Source organism: Dermacentor andersoni, chromosome 1 (assembly GCF_023375885.2).
Source record: "Dermacentor andersoni chromosome 1, qqDerAnde1_hic_scaffold, whole genome shotgun sequence".
Taxonomy (NCBI): domain Eukaryota; kingdom Metazoa; phylum Arthropoda; class Arachnida; order Ixodida; family Ixodidae; genus Dermacentor; species Dermacentor andersoni.
Window position 1 is genome coordinate 67,182,431 of NC_092814.1, and position 21,075 is coordinate 67,203,505.

At 48.4% G+C, this 21,075-nt stretch overlaps 1 protein-coding gene and 1 non-coding gene across 4 annotated transcripts in view; both read left to right on the top strand.

Annotated features, from left to right (window-relative positions):
- The window catches only part of LOC126545429 (uncharacterized), a 290,910-nt gene that overhangs the window by 197,808 nt on the left and 72,027 nt on the right, over window positions 1-21,075 (top strand). The gene's annotated exons all lie outside the window — the stretch shown is intronic.
- Window positions 17,113-17,298, top strand: LOC126546378 (U2 spliceosomal RNA). Its single transcript, XR_007602580.1, has one exon. It is a non-coding gene; the product is annotated as a U2 spliceosomal RNA (small nuclear RNA).

Below are 21,075 nucleotides of genomic sequence, written 5' to 3' on the forward strand. Positions count from 1 at the left end.
TTTTTCAGAAGGTAAAAATCTCTGTGCTGCTGTATTACTTTTTATTTCTTTCATCTTTTACCATTATTGTCATGCCGGTTCCTTTTAACGCTGCGGTCTTGAACTTTCTATTCTACCGCTCTCTCCCTCAATTAAGACTAGAATAAGCAAGTGATACTGAATAACAAAGTATCGGTGCTAATAAAGAACACGTAATTACATTACGAGCCCTAAACACTACTATTACTAAACATTACCATAACTAAACATTATTAAATATTTCTGCTTGATATCAACGCGAGAACACGCGTGCAAAAGTCTTGCCAAATTCGTCTTCAATCTGGCGACTCAATACTTTTGAGGCTCTTTGTTAGTCATTCACTTCAGTAAACTGTCTTATACGCGATTACTATTTAAAGCCATTTTTTCCGCATGCTTTTTTCCTGTTTGTTTGTTGTTGTTTTTTCATGAAAAAGGGCACCTGCCATTCTCATGCCTTACGATGAGGGACTCCCCCAAACGCGCTCCTCATGCTCACAGCTTTCTTTGAGCGGCTCTTTGCGCTGTGGTCCACGTCGGAAATTACCCATGCGAAAACGGGGCACTTACTGCCTCCATATGCAAACGAGTATGAATATGCATACGAACGGGAAAACAATTTGCGCACGAGAAGATGTCCTTTTTATGCGTTTGGTTCCCGGTAGCAGCGTTTAGTGACAAGCCATCTGAATATAGAAAGCAGGTCTTTATTTTATGAGAGCGTTCTACAGGCACGGACAGATGTTTCCTCCGTCCTGCGCTTGGTGCCGGCCGTCTCCAGCGTGCTCATATCAAAACGCTTCCCCTTCCACAAGACATAAAAAAGTAGACATCAATCGAGACACATCTCGGAGAGAACCATGACCTCGCTTTAGTGCTGTCAAACAACAGAGAACCAGTGCGTGCGTGCGGGCGTGCGTTGGAATCTCAAGTATTCGCCCCAAAGGCTTCCATAGCAGTAGCGGCTGTTTCTGACTGCGCCGTGTGTCTTATAAGTGCACACACGCACAAAGCAAAAAGAGAGAAAGAGAATGTTTTTGAACTTCTCATTAGTTTCGTTTTTCCGCATACGCTTTTAGGCGCTTATGCGCTTGTTTGCCGAGTTCGTATACGAACTCGGCAAACTCGCGGAGAGTCAGGAACTACCGTTTGTAGCTAGCACAATTGGCACAGGCTTATTCGTATAAGACCGCATGATGATTCACGGTTTCATTAAAGAGTCGTAACGCTTTCGAGGTACTTCAAGTCCGACTCTATATCTACAAGTGGTAATTTATTGTTCTACTACGAACGGAACATGTGCGCTCACTCGCATGTCATTGTGGTTCAATAATCCGGTTCACTGCGGCTACTACTGCCTGTAGCGCGCGATCGATGCTTGCACGTGGATGTGTTTGACTCTCAATTCTGCGAGTATAAGTGCCGCAGTAGGTTTGGGAATTGAATTTATTCCAATTTTCACTTTATGGCCAGCGCTCAACCTGGTGTTTTATGACTCGCCCTGGCCTGCGTTTACCTGTGGTGTCCTGCATAAACAGCAGGGGGTGTATGGCGAACGAAGTCCTTATTCGGGCGGCTTGTGATTCTAGAGTCTTAGTTTAACGTTCACTGTCCGCTCCAATCGGACGAGCCTATCTCGACAACTTGTACAAGCTGCTCGACGTGAACGCTATAGTAGGTGTGCGCACCACGCTCATTGCGGCCGTGGAAGGCAGAACGCTGAAATCAGCAGTATACTTCAGCAGTATTGCCATAGTATGCCGAACTGACCTCTGCGGCACGAATTCATTATTCTCTTGCTTTGACAACCATCCGTGACGGCTTCTGCAACAAGCTGTTTGACATTTTTGCAGCCAATCTGAGCGCGCGTTGCTCACGTCTGTGAAAGAGCACTTATGAACATGTGACATCAAGGCAGCTCTCTGCAGTTAAATTAGCATCTGCAGTATGATCTGCGCTCAGTTAAAGCGTTGTTCTCATATATACGCATTTACAAACTGCCCCCGTGACCGAAATGTACTTGCACTAAAGGAAACATTGAGCATACTACATGACATAAGTTTTCGTTACAACATTTTTTAAGTGCCTCTTACTTTTTTTTGCATTACACAAATGTAAAAAAAAAAAACATTATATTGTTGTTAAGCACAGCTAGACGAAGCTGAGAACAGTACAGAAGACGAGGACGCGCTCGCTGATGTCGCGCGGACTCGCTTGTATCTTGTATGCCTTGTGTGCCAGTGGACGCATTGTAAATAGCCTGTAAATAAATCTTAAACCTCTCTTCTACCCGTAACATTTTCGTGGAGGTTGCGGGCTCTCTCAGACGCACGACGTATTTACGCAGCGGGCGCTCCTTGGCTGCATCGGCAATGCCAGATCAAAGCCAGAATGTTTCGGGCATGTCGCCGCCCGCGCCCACCATCATCCTGGTACAACCGCGAGACCCTAGCACCTTTTCCGGAACGGCTAACACCGATGTTGAAGATTGGCTTCAATTTTACGAACAGGTGAGCGCGATCAATCACTGGGACCAGACCGCCATGCTCGCTTACCTGATCTTGGCACGCGTCTGGTTTGAGATCCACGAAGAGGAACTCACCAGCTGGGACTTGTGCAAACAAAAGCTCAATGATTTGTTTGCAAGCCTCTTGGCCGCCCGTGTGCCGCGTAGAAAGACCTTGCGTGCCGAGTTATGACTTGCACTGAGTCCTATGTGAAATATATTCAGGGCGTGCAGGTTGACAAAAATATGTCGGAAGTGGAAAAGGTCGCGCATATCCTGAAAGGAATCGCGGATGGCGCGTTTACGCTCCTCGTCTTCAAGAACTCTTCGACAGTGCAAGACATCACTGCTGAATGACGCCGCTTCGAAGAAGTCAAAAGCCGTCGTATTGCCCACCATATTTCTTGCCTTCCTAACACGGCTGCCACATCTACCTGCGAAGACCTCCGTCTCCCACCCGTGCCGGTTGCATCCGACAGTATTGTACGCATCGTCCGCAGGGAGAATGAAGCTGCCTCTCCAGTTCCTCCCCAGGTTCGCGCCCCAGACGATTCCCACGCAATATCCCTCATCCAGACAGTTGTACGGCAAGAAGTGGACAACGTCGGACTCAAGACGCTTTACCCAGTCAACAGACTCGACTACCGCTCACCCGGGGTGTCCGATCTGCCATGAACTTCGTACGCTCGTCCTCGTCATCGAAACTTGGAGGAATGGCGCACTTCTGATGACAGGCCTATCTGCTTCTGCTGTGGACGTGTTGGATATATTTCTCACCATTATCGCAGTTCTTGGAACTGGCAGCCTTGTTCAGCCCAGCTGTCGAAATACCGGGTGCCCGCCTGGCACTCTTCGCCCGCCTATACATATCGAACAAGACACCGCTCCAACATCTTTGCCCTCTCAAACAAACCGTTCCCCTTCGCCACGCCCACGTCTTACCCGCTCGCCTCTGTCTCGTCGTTCTCCGTCTGCTTGTTAGTCCCGCCGCTCCTCGGAAAACTAAAGGGCGCAGCTTCGAGAGGTGGGACTGCAATGACCACCAGACTCGAAATTCCTCTGCTTACACTGCCTGGCCATTACAGCCACGTCACCGTGAACGTGGACGGTATACCTCTAACAGCAATGATTGACACAGGAGAACACAAGTCGAACATCCGTACGCGCCTAGATAACTCCCTAACCCCTGCCCCGCTCGATGTCGTCTGCGTTGCCGACGGTGGAACTCCGGCCGTCACTGGGATGTGTGCCGTCACTGTAGCCGGACAACGTACTTCGGCTTTGTTTATGTCTTGGAGCAGTGCCCACTCGAAATTATCTTAGGCCCTGATTTTCTGTCGGCACATTCGGCTGTTATTGGCTGCTCTGCGGGTGTTGTCCAACTCGTCCTGCCGTATGCCGTTGACCCTCCTGATCCTACGCCAAACCGACTATGTTCCACCGATTACGTTACCCGATCCACCTGTTACGTCGTATTGCCCAAAGCCGCCATCCTCCTGTCGCAGAACGTCGCCTTTCACCACGAGGTCGTCCGCCTAAAAGACAGTGCCACCTGTCTTCCTGTGGTGAATTTCGGCCTCTGCCCTCAAGTGCTACCTCAGGGCATATCTATTGCAACCATGGCCCCGGCTTCCGACTACCATATTTCTGCCTTAACTGGTTAAACTGCGTCACCCACCTCTGTTGGTGCGGGCCCTACAACCCGAGTATTAGAACCTTTCACGTCAATGAACGCTCCTCACCTTCTGGCCCACCTTGCGAAGGCACTTCATTGCCTTCTCGCATAGTACCGGGACATTTTCGATCTCGATGACCGGCCACTGGGACAAACGTCCGTTGTTAAACACCGGATACGCACCGGCGACGCCAGCCCGATTCACCGACGGTCCTACCACGTCTCCCATACTGAGCGCCAAGTCATACGGAAGGAAGTCGACAAGATGCTTGCCCGAGATATCATTGAGCCTTCTGTATCCCTTGGACTTCCCCGGTCGTTCTCGTGAGAAATAAGGATGACAGCTGGCACTTCTGTGTCGACAATCGCCATCTCAACAAGGTAACAAAAAAGAAGTGTATCCGCTCCCGCGGATAGAGGATGCCCTCCATTCTTTACATGGTGCAATAGATTTTTATTTGATAGACCTTCGGTCCGAGTGCTGACAGATGGCAGTTGACGACATGGACCGTGAAAAGACCACCTTTATTACACCTGATGGCCTCTATAAGTTTAAAGTGATGCTGTTCGGCTTATGTAATGCCCGGCCTACATTTGAACGTATGATGGAAGCTCTCTTTCACTGCTTTAAGTGGTCAATCTGCCTGTGCTAGCTCGATGACATTATTGTCTTTTCACCAACTTTTGCCACGCACCTTGTGCGTCTTTCAACAATTCTTCCTGTTTTCCGCAAGGCTGGTCTTCAGCTCAATTCATCAAAATGTCACTTCGGCCGCCAGCAACTTAGTGCGCTCGGGCACCTCGTCGATTCTTCCGGCGTCCGCCCCGATCCCGGCAAAGTTCGCGCTGTCAAAAATTCTCCCATGCCGACTTGTGCCAACGACGCTCGAAGCTTTGTGGGCCTCTGCTCATACTTTCCGCCAGTTCGTACGCAATTTTGGCAACGTTGCACGTCCTCTCACAGAACCTCTCAAGAAAGACGCGTTTTTTGTCTGGGGTTCGGAACAATATACTGCGTTCATTGAGCTTACCGTGCCCCTCGCTTAACCACCAGTTCTTGCCCATGTTGACATGATCGCCCCAACGGAAGTTCGAACGGATGCCAGTGGTGATGGAATCGGCGCTGTTTTTGCTCAGCGCCAGCAAGGTTGCGACCGTGTTATTGCGTACGCTAGCCGTCTACTGTCCAAAGCGGAGCGTAATTACTCCATTTCTGAACGCCAGTGCCTTGCCCTTGTTTGGGCAGTGGGTAAATTTCAACCCTACTTATACTGCCAGTAATTCCCAGTTATGACCGACCATCATGCCTTATGCTGGCTTTCATCCCTAATGGATCCTACTGGACATCTCGGTCGGTCAGCTCAGCGACTCCAAGAGTACTCATACACACTTGTGCATAAGAGCAGCTGATTGCATGAAGATGCTGATTGCTTGTCGCGCTATCCAGAAGACCCACTGAAGCATCCCGACAGCTGCGGGTCGTCCTGCGTGCTGTCGCTTATTGCGTTCCAGAACGTCGGAGATGAGCAACGCCATAATCCCTACTTGCGAGTTCTCATTCTCCGGCTGACTTCCGAGACACCTTCCCCTTCTCTGCGGATGTTTAGGCTGCAGGATGGCGTCTTGTACCGCTACAACGTGTACCCCATTGGTCCTGAACTGCTCTTGGTTATTCCAACACATATGCGTCAAACTGTCCTCGCACAGCTACACGATGTTTCTACCGTGGGTCACCTCGGAGTCTGACTGTGTTCGGCATCGCGTCTTTTGGCTCGGTATTTACAGTTCCGTCTGCCATTACGTCGCTTCCTATGAGCAATGCCAGCGCCACAAGAAACATGCATTACTCCCAGCTGGCCACCTTCAGCCGCTTACCGTATCATCGGAGCCATTCCTTAGAGTTGGCCTAGACCTTCTTGGCCCTTTCCCGCTATCTGCCTGCGGAAATAAGTGGATAGCAGTTGCTATCGACTACACGACCCGGTACACGATCACTCGGGCTACCCGCCGTGGTTGCTTAGTGGCTATGGTGTTGAGCTGCTGAGCACGATGTCGCGGGTTCGAATCCCGGCCATGGCGGAAGCATTTCGATGGTGGCGAAATGCGAAAACACCTGTGTACTTATATTTAGGTGCATGTTAAATAATCCCAGGTCCAAATTTCGGGAGTCCCCCATTACGGCATGCCTCATAATCTGATCGTGGCTTTGGCACGTAAAACACCATAATTTTTTTTAATCACTTGGGCTCTTCCAACCAGCTGCGTAACCGACGTCCCCGACTTCCTCCTCGAAGACATTACACTTCACCACGGCGTTCTTCGACAGCCCCTCATAGACCGGGGCCGCTATTTTATATCAAAGATTGCCCAAGACCTCTTGCACACCTGTACTTTACGGGTTTGCAGGAAAAGCAAAAACGCTTCAATGATATTCGCCACCGCGATGCCCACTTCAACCATGGTGATATGGCCCTTCTATGAACACCGTCACGGCGAGTTGGCCTTTGTGAAAAGTTGATTTCGCCTTACTCTTGCCCGTACTGTGCCGTGCGTCAAGTGACCGACATCACATATAAAATCACGCCTCTCGATTTCACCATGTCTGGACCTTCCACCGATGTCGCCCACGTCACCCGCCTCCAGCGAAGCCGGGGGTCATGTTACCAAGCACTGACAGAGACGAAGCTGAGGACAGTACAGAAGACGACGACGCTCGCTGATGTCGCGCGGACTGGCTTCCATCTTTCCAGCTTGTATGCCTTGTATGTTTGGGGACGCGTTGTAAATATATATATACCATACAGCTGGCGACGGTGCTAACAAAAAAATGGCGGTTCGTTCTTACACGAGTGCTTAGCGAGCTGCTTGGTCATCGCGGGGGTCTAATTCCGACTCGTCTCTCAGGAAACAACGCCGTTACCGGCGCCGCGCCGGACTGGTTCGCAGAAATATCGACCCGAGCTGACAAACGATCGCCCACAACGCGGTTGCAATCCGACGGCTTAAGCCCCGAAAGTTAAACCGACAGCTGGGCGGCCGGGCGAGCAGTGCGGCGATAGCGGCCTCCGCCGCCGCGCCAGGCTGGCGGATCTCCTGCGCCTGTTGGACACGGCTCTACGGGATTCTCGGCGCCGACCACCATCGATCGCGGAGCGTGTCGCCGAACATAGCGCGCGGCCAGCTCGGTGTATTACTCGAGCCGTTAATCATGCCAATCAGGGACAGCCGCGAACGGGCAGCACACGGAAGCGCCGACATCGCTGCGAGACGGGAACCTACAGCTCGTGGCCGGAAGCCGTTCGAAACGACGTGGACGCCAATGCGCAAAGAATGGTTTTAACTTCATCCATAAATACATGTGCTCCTCTTGAAAACGTGACGGATGACAGTGAGAGCTGGGCTGCGCAGAGTGGCTAGTCCTTCAATACTTATTACAAGGTAACATGGTAGTATAACAGTATCCATGCTGAAAAGCGGACACTTCGCTTAGTAGCAAGTTTGATAACACTATGAGGATCAGATATCTGGATAGCAGATAAAGGATGTCGAAAAATGGGATGCCACTCGCGTCGAACTCGCTCGAGTAAGAATTGACTCGACCGTTGAAATACCGCGTCGGTGACGCAGAGGTTCAGAACGCCATGCGGAGAAGAAATTGGAACGAGTTTGCACCTCTTGCATACGTGAATGAGAAGGCAGTATTACAGTAAGATGGCGCCATTGAGCCACTGTGAGAAACTGTCGATTATATATACGAAGTTGCGCCACGCTAATTCAGATACTAAGGATGCAGTTTCCTATGCGTAAGTGCGAACATAACGCAGATATGTGTATGAACCTTATGCTTCGTCTAACTCAAATATTTCGAAAATAGGTTTTTGGTCGCGCCATCTTTAGCTCAACTGAGGTGGGTGCTTCCGTTTATTTGGTTACCAATATGACAGCTATTGAGTGCCTTCATAATTAAGTACGCTTGAGAAACTTCACTGCAAACGAGCCGCAATGTGCAAAAAGTAAATAAACACAACTGTTACTTTTAAATCTTGTGGTCTCAGAGAAGCTACTATGGTTTTGTACGAACACGCGTTTCGAGTTAACGGAAAGAGGTGTTGATGATGTGAGTCTTGAATCTGATAGCCAAAGTACCTTTTCGCCCCGTCGCAGCTACATAAAATCTTGCTACATAAAACCGTGTTACATCGCGTTGCCCAGGCATAACTATGAATCCACACCAACTTGCCCACCTTTCAGTCATTAGCCCCACTGTATAAAATCTTTATTGCGTAAACCAGCAAATAGTAACAAATAGATGTTAGTTTATAATTTGCTAAGTGAATCAATGCTGTGCTTGCGTCTTGTTTTCCCAAGATGTCATAACCGCGCCATCTTCTCAACATTCTAGTACGTAAAGCGAAAAAAAAAAAAGTCGCAGTAACGCCCGATAGCCAAAGCATTGATAGCAATAGCAAAGTCTTAGACAACCGGAAGTAAGGCTCGTAGCTTTATCAGCTGTGTAAAGTGCAGTAAACATTCGCTTGTAAATTAAATTACCAAGCGTGGTATGTCATGCTCCCACAGACAAACATCAGCATATCTGACTATAGATGACCGCGAACACTCGCTGTCACAACACTAGCTTGATGAAGAGCGGCAGCAGCAGCGAGCGAACGCTTCGTGCTGCCTATCGCTTCAGCGCATCTCCGAAACTTCAGAATACGTGACCTCCAACACAAGCGCACGCGCGAGAATATAGCGCACACGAAGCCACCTGCCATTTCGGCTCGCCTTGTTTTGCACCCACCATGGTTTATTCCTAAGATATAGCGCGCGCAGCCACGTTCAGAACGACCCAACTAGGAGATAGGTTACGTATAGAGGAAAGAGGCGCTATTTCTGCTTCCCTGCAGGAAGCACGGCAGAGCGCGGGCGCTCACCTACCACCCTTCACTCGCCCTTCTTCCCTCTTTCACTTTCTTAGCGCGCGCTTGATCACATTACCATGCGCTCATCTCCTCCTACCCCGCCCCCCTTTGCCCGCACAACGCAAGACGAGCGGGATGATGGCGCGCTATCGAGAGACCGTCAGTTAATTTCCTTTCCCTTTATCCTCTGGTAGCTTCAACACTAGTTAAGGAGGGAAGGTATTTAAGGTCCGAAGTCGGCTCCCCTCGATGATTCGAGTTCACGGTGGCAGCGCGAAGGAAGAGCCGTTGTCCGATAAAGTGACGCTTTATTCAAACGCCGAGGCGTGTGTCCGGGTCCAAGCCCGAAACTCCGCTCTTTCGCGTATCCTGCTATTCCGCTGTGCTGATTCCGGTTCTCCGGTTCCTCTGACGAGGCACGCGGCGACCTCATCTTCTCCAGCTCTAGCTTGAGCTTTAACGCCATCTTTCTTGTCTCAACCTTGCACGTTTTCTCTCGCGCCTACAGTATGCGTATGGCGCGCGGGGTGCGATATAATATTATCCCACTTGGACTTTATACAGAACCTCACGGCGACGGCGACGGAGGAAATTTGCCTGGAGGGCTAATTGCTACTGCAATAGAAAGGACCATTCAATACTCCTATCACTTAGGGCATGCGGAATACCCTCTGTAGGGCACATCGCGAGAAATTAACAGGTAACTTACTTTTTAACATTTCTCAACTTATTTCTTAACATAAATATGCACTTATATTTAGCCGAATTTTCCTTAGTTAATAAGACTGTTGATCCCAAACAATATATAAAAATCTAACTAGAAGCAAAACCGTCGTCGTTCTGTGCGAGATTCCTTGAACCATTCTTTCGAAGGCGCACGACAAGACTATTTTAGCACTGCCTTTTTTTATGTTTACTTGGTGCCGCATAAAGGAAACGAAAAGAAAAACGGGCTCAAAACTTTGTCTCCCGCACCTTTCTTTAGCTAAAAAGCAAGAACAACAACTAAAACAACAAGGACGACTACAACATACCGTTAGTTACGCAGGATTGTAGTCAGCTCTGATAGCATCAGGCCGCGTTTCACGTCATCGTTGTACGAGTTGCCTTCTCTTCGCGCTCTTTCCCTGCCGTAGGGAAGGGGGCGAGAGAAAGGCCGTCCGTGCGGATTTGACAGAACTATTAAACTATGCCAGAGCGAAGCAGCACGACCCCGACTTTTTCCCGCTATATCCCGTGGCTTTGTACAAGATAAACGCAACCACGTCAGGGGGGCCGGCGCGACAGGTGCAGAACCGACACTTCTATTGTCTTGTCGATCACGGTGGGCGTCTGCGCGGAAACCATGGTGCTGAGAGGAGTAGGAACGCGACCGTGCTCTCGTTTTGGGCCGACGAGATAGCCTACGTGAAAAATTTTTTGACTAACCGTCGGGCAGCCGGCTTTACACACTGCCCGCGCTCACCCAGAGCTATGCGCGCGGAGCCGCTCTTATCGGCCGCGGACATTCGGTCGGGTGTAATTTTCCTACGGCGGAAGTTAATTCTCTAGCCCTCGAGGTCCCTTCAACACACCGCCGCAGATACTCGCGACGCCCAGGTCACTGCTTGATCAACGCGGGTCAAGTTGACCCAGCCGCCTTCAAAGTGGAGGCGGTAAGCCATGGCCTGCGTCAACGCTGCATGCAACAAACAAACAAAAAAGGGGGGGTGCGGAGGAGGAAATGAGCGAATCCACGGACGCCAAGTTTTCGGTATAAGCCGTATGCACCGCCGGCGGATTAGCCATTCACCGACCCGCGGAACTGGCCGACTGCAAGCGCGCTGACGCTGATGTTATATGCCATATGTTTACGCGAGCCCCTGCGCGACATCGGTGACCCCGGGAGAAGAGGCGTCGGCACTTCTTCGCATATGTCGGCGCTGTGCGAATGACAGACGATGTGGCAGTGGTTTATCGCGTGCTTTCTTTCTTCGTTTTTTTTTATGTCCTTGAACCAAATGCTAATGTAATAAAGAAGTCAATTTAATGGTGGAAAAGAAACTTGGTCGAGACCGTTTTTCATCTCTACGGGAACTCGTGAGTCCTGACACGCGAGTCGTTCGTGTGTATACCAACAGGGTGTCGCTGCTTTCGGGGTAAGCCTTTTCCAATTCATTTTGCTTCCTCTTCGTTTCCTCAGCCTCTCGGCGTTGCAGTCTTGGCGTTTGGAAGCTCTGAGGGCGCCCTGCTTTTCCTCTCACCACCGAAATCAATCTTCATTGCCCTCCTGGCCGTGTACCTCTTGTCTCTTCTGATTACGCAACCCAGCCGGCTCGGTGTTTGCTCTTGGATACAAGGCTCTCATTTCCGTTACTTTTACCGTTACTCGTAAGTTGTTCTGGTCTTCCAAATTTCCTTGTCCCTCCTCGCATCCATCTTGGCAGCCTCATTCGAGTCACTTGCATCGTCTGAATGGTGTTAGAATTCACCCAAATTGCTTCTTTTCTTACAGCGTTACACAGTCGCACCCCGCTATTGCAATACTAAAGGCCTTGCAACCTTTCGATGTCGCAGCGAAATAGCGTTTAGCGCTGACTACGCAGTATTAACTAGGAGATACAAAAGTGGGATGTGTACTGCATCGTGTTTTTGCCGGTTCGATTCCAGTGCGTTCACGCATGCACTGGTTGTGAGAACACATTTCACTCAAATTATCTCTAACACATCGTTGTAGCACGCCACCATTTCTTCCGTTTGTTTACTTTATTTATCCTTTTATTTGAGATGTTGTTCGAAGCTGTACTTTGGTAGACGTTTTCTCGGCGGCCGATTTACCTATCTGTTCTCAGACAATGAACAATGGCAACTATTTCAGCACTGGTTTACTGTTTCGGTACCTATAAAAACGGTCAACACAAATAAAAACAAAGCCTGAGCTAAAAAACATAAGCTAACGATGTGAACTATAACTAAGCGTTTACCGCGACTCTGCTGGAACGTCATCACCGTCGTTGGGCCAGCTGCGAGGGTAGCAACATTGATTCGAGTAAAAAAGCATGCAGGTTGTTCTAAGATATTGAAAAGCGCTGGCGTACCTGGGTAGAATCCAATGGACTTCCTTTATTCACAACACTGCGAATAACTATATGCCTTTTATGCGTGCGTTCACAACGTCGAGTTCGAAATGCCATTTTCCTTTCGTGCGTTACTGTATATCTCACTCATTTTATTGTGTTTCAGAATGTTCTTTTTTTTTTCTGTCTTGCACTGAGTTTAGTGCAGGCTTTTTGACATCCGACTGCCATTTAACACTTTCTCACGGTTTTAATACATACGCCTTGTACTAGCACACATTACAGCGCTGACAACAGAACGTCTTTAGGATCTTTATTCGCAAAACCATGGATATATACGAAAAGGAAGTTTGTGGTGATGGGGGTAACAGAACGGGGAGAGACGTCGGTGAACGAATGCACTGTACAATGACAAACACTGCCCCTGTTTACGAACAACAAAGCCTTGTTAATTCGGGGCCGAGCTCGGCTAAGATCCTAAAAAATAGCAAATCCAACAGTAAGACACAACTTGTATGGGCACCCGCTAACACGGGGAATCGGGGGAATGAGGTGGCCCACCTGGCAGCCCGAGGTTTAATCAGCCTGGATGTGGATCCCTCGACCTTGGACTTCCCGTAGGAAGGGATTACCTCATAAAACGAAATTACCGTTTATTATAGAGAGAATCACAAAACATACGCGGACCCACATAACTCACAAGGGAACAGGCTACGATCTGGAGACAAATCTAAATCGATTCTATCCCCAGCCCCCATCAGCTATCCAAAATCTACCCAGATGAAATCCAACCAAACTGCCAACATTGCAACTGCATGAAGGCTACCCAAAATCACATTCTTTCGGAATGCGAGGGAAACCCTCCCCCGCAGTGAATACTGCATACTTCCTCCCACGAGACATGCGAGTCACTGCTGTCGACGACTGACTATACCAGATTCAGGCACAAGTAACTAACTGGACCAAAACGGTCGTGGCAAGCTATTGGCCACCACCATTCAGACCACAGGAAAGCTAATTTAACCACCTCGTTATGCTGTAAATCAAGTTCTTTTTCTCGCTCTTTTTTTTTTATTCGGCATCTGCTTATTTCGATTGATGTTCGAAATGACTGATGAGGTTTCGTAGGCATTTTATGAATTTTGTTGTTTCTGTTCTTCGGTTTTTTCTTGTTTTCCCCACGTGTATGCTTGTCTGTCCACGTGTTTAGGTATCGCTAGAGCTATCGTCGGGACTTTTTTCACTGTTGCGCTTCTTGAGATCCACCAGCCTATATGACTGCATGTGTCTGACTTAACGATTAACGCTTGTGCATGTGTGTGCGCGCGTGCTGTGAACATTCTTCTTCTCATCTTTCAGTTTCCTTTCCCCCCTTCTACACTGCAGGGTAGCCAGCTTGGTTAACCTCTCTGCCATATTTAAGTTATGGGATTTCACGTGCCAAAACCACTTTCTGATTATGAGGCACGCCGTAGTAGGGGACTCCGGAAATTTCGACCACTTGGGGTTCTTTAACGTGCACCTAGATCTAAGTACACGGGTGTTTTCGCATTTCGCCCCCATCGAAATGTGGCCGCCGTGGCCGGGATTCGATCCCGCGACCTCGCGCTCAGCAGCCCAACACCATAGCCACTGAGCAACCACGGCGGGTCTCCCTGCCTTTGCCCGTATCACTTCTATCTCTGTTCATACTGTCTGTTTCAAACTTTCCCTTTTGTGTGAGCTTAGTGTGATGTAAATGTTTATCGCGGCTTTTTGCCGAGCCTCTCGGTTGTAGAAGAGATATAATTTCCTGTAGATTTGGTGCCTTGTTTTTCGAATGATAACGATAAAAATTTGTGCTCCGTCCGTTTTCTTTTTTAAATAGTTTGCGTGTTCTTACGCAGGAAGGGAAATTATCTTTCATAAACATTCGGGAGTCTCGTGAAATCGTTCTCACATGCCGTCCTACATGCAAATCAGTAATCGTGTACAAAGAGCTTCAGTAATCACTGTCGCATTGCTGAAAACAGTGCGTCCTTGGCTTCCACAGCTTCCACTGCGACACTTATTACCGCGTGCTAAATGCCGTAGAGAATATGCATTTACTCGTAGTTACTCGTAATAACGTGTGAGCGCCACTCAGCAGTGTTCAACCGGGATCGCGCCCTCGAGCTTAAGGATGGTGCTCAAGACATCAGCGTTTTTTGTCTCGACGTCCATAGTTTCTTTCCGGAACGCAAAACAAAAATCCGCTTACAAGCATACCGCCCTCGGAGGGTCCTGTTCAGCCAACTGTGAACACAAAAATGAAATGAGCCGAGGCCCTCTCTTCTCGTCTAAGGCACTAGTCCAGCGTGGCTTCGCACTCCACCCTCACGACGCCCTTCACGCTCCCACAATGCCCCGCACACCGGGCGTTTGTGGCCTCTTCTCCGCTCTGCAGCAAAGTGCTGCGGCGAAGTATACCTCCGGTCACGCGAAATCCAGGAAAGCGCGACGTTGCTCTGGAAAAAGCGGTCCGGGGAAGGCGCTGGCCGCTATTTCTGAGAGGTTCGCGGGGCGCGCAGTCGGAGAGGGCCACTCCTCGCTGGCTGCGTTCGGGGCCAGCAACACCGCGGTTCAGAGCGGGACGCTTCCGCGCTCGCTGGGCGGCGAGGGCCCGGCGCTCCATCACAGTGACGCGAAACAAAGACAGGCGCTTAGCACGCGGCGGGGGCATCTCCGGGACTCAGCTCTGTGGCTAGCGCCGACACCGCCAAACAAATGTGCCCCTCGGCTTTGTCCAGCCCAATCGTGCGACAGTGACAAACCGTGAGGAGGGTCAGGAGCCAGCGCGGCACCGTCGGGCCGCGGCTCGCGCATCGAGGCGCTCCGGGGCGATTCGTAGCGGCCCGAGCGCGCGCTCTCGGCCAGTATTTGTGCGTTCAGTGCGCGCCAGCTCTCGCCGGCGATTGGCGTTGCTCTTGTTTCGCGAGCGACAGCGGACAAGCGGTCTCGTCGTTGCGCGCTGCGATTTGTAGGCGAAACCGCTCGGCGATAAATTTTCCACAGCTTTCCTGGCGATAAAGTACAGTAATGTATATGAAGAAGAAAAAAAGTCGCCCGCCCGTTTCTTCTGATATTACAAAAAGCGGTGGGGTGCGACGTACATCATTCCCAAATCGTACACTTATGGCACTCGCTGGGATCACTCGCAGTAAATAGTAATACTACGTTGTTTGCAACGAATACGGATGGCCTGTCGTGTATGTAGTACTTACCGTCGGTCAACTACCGCAGCGTACATGACGGCGCAACTGGGCTCTTTTTTGCGCCAAGCGGCATCATCGTTTCTTTTTTATAACTATTTATTGAGAAGCGAAGAAGGCCGATTCGAAAACGATATGTGCTCTGTCAGACAACTTTCACCTGTATATTCGTTGCTGAACGAACATTCTGACCGAGCAGTCCATCAGCTATATAAAAAATTTAGTTTTCATCTGTGGACTTTGAGCTCCGTGCCAACTTTTCGTCTCCAAAGAGTACATCTCTAAATGAAAATTCAGACTAGAGAGCGCGACGGTCATTTAACTCTTAGTTCGCGTCCAGTTCGAAGCGCATCCATTCATGAATTAACTATATAAGTGAGTGTGAATTGTATGTGCAGTACTGCCGTGGTCTCCCTGTTATTTATTATATCAATATATTGTTTTCTTCACATTGATATGGTTTTCATGCATTCTTGCGTCATAACTAAGCGTTATATACTTATCGTGTGAGCGTACCATGTGCGATACGTTTATGTACGTCTTGCGAGCCTACGTGTGTGGGCCTTGCTTATGCTGTATTTCTATGACTTATGGCTTTTGATAGCTAATGGAAAGCCGTTTTTTTTTTGCCATCTTGTTCCTTTTATTCATACCTAATGGTTATCTCAGAAGCGTTTTAAATGAGCGCTTCATTAGGCGGTTTTCTTTTTCATATCGTTGCAGCTAATAAATAATGTATCCTATATGTCATGCATTTGCTTCGAAAAAATAAGAAAGATTGAATACTAAATATCCCAAAATTATAGTTACAAAGGCAAGCCTTAAAGAAAAAAATTAGAAGAGCTTCTTCCTTTATTATATTCTTTTAATTTTTTTTTGCGATGCTTCGCTAATTTTAATGTCTTATAAGCTAGCCCAATCATCAGACTGGGCTATTTCACACAGTTTGGCGCGGCGAAAGCCGTCGGTGGCAGCCGACGCATGTGTAGGGCCCGCGTTGATGGCGAGTGTGATGACGCCGCTACGTTGGTGTTCACTGTCTGTGCGAAGCAGATAAAGTCATCTACCATACTGAGACAGAGCTAGGAAGTGCGAGGAAGGAAAATATACGCTAAAAAAATTCAGTGCCATTCCACTCTGTGAAGGCGGGAGACCAGGGAAGCCGTGTATGTGGGCCCCCTAGTGGCGAACCGTCCACTGCCGTGCATCAAAAGCCGTATGTACATACGGAGAGCACATACGGAGAGCGAGGCGCGACGGAAAATGATGAGGCACCGGGGTTATACATACCCATGTATTGTTGCAACACGCGGCACGCCATCTTTTAGAAACGAATCCGGCCACGTAAAACAGACACGCACCTCACCGCACTCCTAGGGCACACACTGCTTCACCGCAGCCAAGGCGATCATACGTTGATCGACGTCCCGCAGTGCAGTAATGGTTGTGAGGTCACTCGAAAACCACAGGCGGTCACACACAACACAGGCCACCCAAAGTGGTGCCCCACAAGCTCCCTCTGAAACCTGGCCGTTGCTTATCGGCGAAACGTTCCACGTTTGTGGGATCGGGGCCACATGGACGTTTCTTATTTCTTTCAATCTCGCTGTCCTGGCGGGCAGCACGCTAACCACGGGAGAGCGCAAGAAAAGGAAAGGAGATACGCAAGCGCATGGAACGCCGACAAAGAGAGGGCGATGCGAACATAGACAAGGCCGACGCGGGTCAAAGTGTAGTATCTGTTCTTATCATCTTAATATCTGATACGGGTTGTAGATGGACCTAAGATAACACATCTATTTTTCCAAATTAGTGGAGCGCTTCAAGCCAGCTTTACCTCTGCCGCTGGTCGGCCCGTTATGGCACTATCTTCGGGATTGGCCTACGTATGGAGAGAAATTCTCGATCTATACGGACACATATTTCATCAGAACCTAGCCATATACAGCTTCGCTGTAAAAGAACACTGAGCCACTAAGAGGACGGCAAAATGACAACTACAAATACGCGTGTTCGTCTTCGGTGCCCAAGATCCGGAGCCGTCATACATGCGGAGGTAATGTCGCACAATATTCGTGGAACGTGAAGCTCTTGCGAATAAACGGCTCTTTTGTTCATGTTAGAACAACCACACACTACCAAAGCAGAGTCGAAAATGTACGTAACGTTGCCTACTGAACACACTTATGCAGGCTTCCCGCCGTTCCGGTGAGGTTCAGGTGAGGCCGCGATGAAACCCGATGGAACTGAATGGCCTTCACCAGCGCCATTAATGTTTGAGAAACTGTTGGTGCACCCAGAAACGCAACATGTTTGTTCGGATTTACACGTGGTATTTCAGCAACGCAAAACACAAGAAACCACGTAACATAATCAACTAACACAGCTGGCAGCTGTGCCCGGCCGTCACTTGCTGTAATATTCGCGGCGTCGCCTCAAGCAGGCGCCACCGGTGCAAACTTATCCCGTGCCCGGTGCCTATAATTATGAACATTAAAATAAATGCTGGGGATTTAGGTGCCAGAACCACGATCTGATTATGAGGCACACCGTAGTGGGCGACTGGGGCTTATTTCGACTACCTGGGGTTCTTTAAAGCGCACCGAATTCACGGGCGTTTTTACATTTCTGCCACCATCTAAATGTGGCCGCTGCGGCCGGGGTTAGATCCCGAGACCTCGTGCTTAATAGCGCAATGTAAAAGCCACTACACTCTTAAACAAATATGCACCCTTTGGGTTGTATCTAGCTATACAACAACAATAGTCATGTATCTTGCTTGCGTTTCCTTTCTTAAAAACGCTGCGCTCGCTAGTTTCCTGTCGAGAATGCTCTGTCATGCTGATAACGCGCATGCCGTTCGTGACTTGGAAGTACCGGGATCGCAGCGATAAGCAAAAGAAATGCGGGCAAAACAGATGACGATTATCGCTGTGGGACAAATATGCACCCCAAAGGGTGCCACTGTTTTTAGAGTGTATACACTCTAAAAAACAGATGGGTGTCGGCGCGCGAATACGGTACTCGGCCACTCTTTGTCTGATGAACAGGGAGTGTCGTGCGTACATACTGCTATACACATATACACATAGTTGGTGCCCTTTTGGGTCGAGTCTCTCGTCAATTATTGCTTCCGCCTACGGTGCGCATTATTGTTTTTTTTTATTTAACGAAACATGCTTAATAATCGGCGGTAACTAAAGTGAAAACTTTCCGCTTAGTCAGCTGGATATTAGTTGCACTGCAAGTCCCAGCTTGCAAATAAATTATTTAAGAGGTTGCAGTGAATAAATTTTAACTTAATCCTATTAGAGCACATCTTGCATTTGAGTTGAAGCAGCCGCACTGTTCTCCACTGATGTCCGTTTTGACTGGCACCATAGTTGTGGGATATCAAACTCCAAAACTACCCCCATAAAACATTGGCATGTCCAGTAAACTTGAAGTGTATTGCTCAGTGGAACCCGCCGCGGTTGCTCAGTGGCTATGGTGTTAGGCTGCTGAGCACGAGGTCGCGGGATCGAGTCCCGGCCACGGCGGCCGCATTTCGATGGGGGCGTAATGCGAAAACACCCGTGTGCTTAGATTTAGGTGCACGTTAAAGAACCCCAGGTGGTCGAAATTTCCGGAGTCCTCCACTACGGCGTGCCTCATAATCAGAAAGTGGTTTTGGCACGTAAAATCCCATAATTTAATTTTTTTTTTACTCAGTGGACCGGGTGTAAGTTTGGGCGAGTTGTGATTGCAGGACTTCGCGACACAATGCGGCGCATGACTGCAGGCAGGAACAAATAATCTGTCCAATTAATTTGTTCGGCCCCACTTGACTGTAACACTGTATCGTGAAATTAAGTAGTGCACAAGGAAGGCTTTTAGGGGAAATACTTGAAGGAACGGAAGCGTATGTCTCGAAACTCGTGGTAGTCTCGGCACTGCCACTGTCTGCCTTGTACAGTGACCTGCATGATTCAATGCCGTAATGGCAACATGAGTCCTAAACTAATTGGGTAAAAAAATTGATTAGTAAAGAAGTTGTCAGTTGCGATTGGGATTTGTAGCGTGACTAATGTCCTTCCATCAGAATAACTCATTTATTTACGATACCTCAAATACCTCTGCTGGAGGGGTTGGTGAGTACACAAATTTGTAGGAACACACTATAACCTTTGGCAGCACCATGCTGTAGAAGCGTGGGGCCGTTGGGTTAGTCGGTTGCGACATTTGAAGGCAGAAGAGCGCTGAATTTCCGACGAAAAGAACAGAGACACAGTTGAACGTCATTCCTGTCTCTGTCACTTCTGTCTTTGTTCCTTTCATCGACAGTTCAACGCTCTTCTACTGCAGCAAGCACTGAAATCAGTTACAAAAACAGCAAAATAAAAGAAAACGCAGAAATCCGTAAATACAACGCTTACAGATAAAAGAATGAAGAAATATACAAAATAAAGAAGCCGACAAATATTGAATTTATTGTGTGCAAAATGGGGGGTGACAAATTAATAGGTATAAAACATGGTATTAAGGCACAAAACTCGATAAACACTGTAAGACATCGAAAGAAACATGGTAAATAAAATGCTACATGATACCACAAGTAGATGACTTAAACAAGCAAGACGCGATTCAAAGGCAGATTTAAATCTGCCATTTAAAGGATCAGCATGAACAATGACGATGACTGAAAGATTATTCTGATCGATAGCTGTCTGTGTAAAGAAAGAATGAAGACGGGCCGTTGTCCGTGCACATGGTGGACAAGCAGCTTTATGGTGGCTGATACAGCTTGAATGACAGTACGCTGGTTTGATAACAGGGTTGTCGAGAGCGAAGGTATTTACAGCTAGTGATAAAAGTCTGAATGTTCGGCTGCACGTATACCTGTTTTGAAAAGGTTAGCTTTTGATTTTATTTGAGTGACACATGTATAATGAGTAGTTGAACAGATTAATCTACTCGACGATCCCGCTAAGATTGTGCTGATCGGGGTCTCAGGCCGCGCATGCATATTCCAGTTTGATAGGCGAATAACCTTGCGGAGGGTGGAGAACGTGCAATATTACGTCAGATATATATATATATATATATGATCTGTTAGACAGTGAAAACAGGGGTGTATGAAAACAATATCTCGGTAGAACTTTTCAATCACAATAAAATAAGAAGAAAACAAAAGCGGTGAAGCGGTGGCGTGCAGTCTTATTTCCCTTTCGAAAAATTATCACTATGTTCTTAATAGCATCGCCGCGTGATAGTTACTGAGGCACGGCATATCTGGGGTTCCCCATACCAATAACTTAAAGTTAGGAACAACAAACAATGACGAACCGACATTGTTATACGCATCAGACTCATTTCTGCGTACTTTACTTCTAAGCCGGAAATTGAGGCGAAAACGAAGTGGTCGCAACATTTAGCTTCCACCATTCATGCAAGGCAATTTGAATACTTATTCCACAGAACGCGCATAAAGGGTAAGAAATAACGCGGAGACAGCAATAACTAGTCATTATATACTGAGTGTCGTAAAACGCTTGTTCTTGTCTTCGTTAAGTGCTGCATTACGGCGAGCTTCGTCTGCTTCCGAGAAGCTTATTAACGACGCATTAGCATTTGAAACGCGAAAAGGGGCTCATTCTTTCTGGTAGCATAACATGGGTTCGCCCTTTTC